Here is a 1,654-nt window from a genome sequence, read left to right as displayed (position 1 = left end):
CCCCCCCCCCAGATCTGCATGCAGGGTGAAGACAGGCTGCCACTGGGCTGATGCTTGGGGCAGCACCAGACTCTTCCTGGTGGGGGGGAGGGGTTGAGGTGGGGCTGTGCTCAGGGCAGGCACCAGGGGGAAGCGTTTGGGGGGCTACAGTGAATTTCAGAGTGACTAGCCCCCCCCTGCATTGCCACTTCCTAGAGCATAGCCCTGGCCCCACTCCCTGCTGGGAAGAGCCTGGTGCCACTCCAGCCTGCAATTGCCCTGTGCACATATCCAGGGGGCACGTGCCACCCATGCCTTCCCTGGGGGTGCATCCCACCTTGGACAAGTTGGTTATGGCTCCATCCTGCACCCTGCCCCACCCTGGCTGTGCAGCGCCTGCCCCTGCCCCACTCCTTCCCTCACCATACAGGCCTCAATCTGCCTCCCCTACCCCTTCCCCCAATAGACTTACTGACTGGATGCTGCTCTTCACACTGCCGGGCTGCACTCCTGGCCACGTGCATGCTGTGGCTCCACAGCAACATTATCGGCCACATCAGCCAAAACTAATTGCTGATGATGTCAGTTCTTTTATCAGAGCCAATACGATATGGACTAACGTATCAGTGCACCTCTAGTAAGTTTTTGCTGGAGTACACCTTCCTACTTCACAACAAATTCCATATTTCTGTAAAGGCTTTATCAAATTGCAAGTATACATTTCTTACTGTTTAATAAGTAATAAGAACAAACTTTTCCTTGAGGAAATGATTAGCATACAAATGCAAGGCAAGATTAAAATGTTCTTGCTGACTGAAATCCCAGTTAAATCTCAGTTTACACGCAGTACTTAAATCACTTTGCCCTATCCTTTTTTTTTTTCCTCCCCCCCTCGTTGTGTGCGTATCTAGACAAAGTTGGGCCCCTGTCCCATCCCCCCCAAATTTTGTCAGTGTTGGAGTCAAGAATTAGGAGTCAAGGATTGGAGCAAAAGAAATCCCATGACTTTCAATAAGGACAGGGACAGAGTTCTACACTTAGGGCAGAACAATCCCATGTACCACTACAGCCTGGGAACCGACTGGCTAAACAGGAGCTCTGCAGAAAAGGACTTGGGGTTACAGTGGACAGTAAAATGAATATGAGTCAGTAGTATGCCCTCGCTGCAAAGAAGGCTAACAGCATACTGGGCTGCATTTGTAGGAGCATTGTCAGCAGATGGAGATGATCCCCAACTAGTGACGTTTCCCCTCTATTCAACACTGGTGAGGCCACACCTGGAGTTCTGTGTTCAGTTTTGAGCCCTCACTACAGAAAGGATGTGGGCAAATTGGAGAGAGCCCAGTGGAGGAAACAAAAATGGTTAGGGGCACATGACTGAGGAGAGATTGAGCAAAGTGGGGTCATTTAGTCTGGGGAAGAGAAGGCAGAGAGGGGATTTAATAGCAGCCTTCAAGTACCTGAAGGGGGGTTGGAAAGAGGATGGAGCTACACTGTTCTCAGTGGTGGCAGATGACAGAACAAGGAGCTATGGTTTCAGGTTGCAGCAAAGGCAGTTTAGGTTAGATATTAGGAAAAACTTTCTCACTAGGAGGATAGTAAAACACTAAAACAGGTTACCCAGAGAAGTCACGCACTCTCCTCCCTTGGAGGTTTTTAAGACCCAGATAGACAA

At 49.9% G+C, this 1,654-nt stretch overlaps 1 protein-coding gene across 2 annotated transcripts in view; it reads left to right on the top strand.

Moving 5' to 3' along the window:
• NAA16 (N(alpha)-acetyltransferase 16, NatA auxiliary subunit) overlaps positions 1 to 1,654 on the top strand; it is a 126,592-nt gene that overhangs the window by 117,074 nt on the left and 7,864 nt on the right. The gene's annotated exons all lie outside the window — the stretch shown is intronic.

The sequence above is a fragment of the Gavialis gangeticus genome, unplaced genomic scaffold (assembly GCF_001723915.1).
Source record: "Gavialis gangeticus isolate Ggan-Ray unplaced genomic scaffold, GavGan_comp1, whole genome shotgun sequence".
NCBI lineage: Eukaryota > Metazoa > Chordata > Crocodylia > Gavialidae > Gavialis > Gavialis gangeticus.
This window is presented reverse-complemented; position numbering and strand designations above follow the sequence as displayed.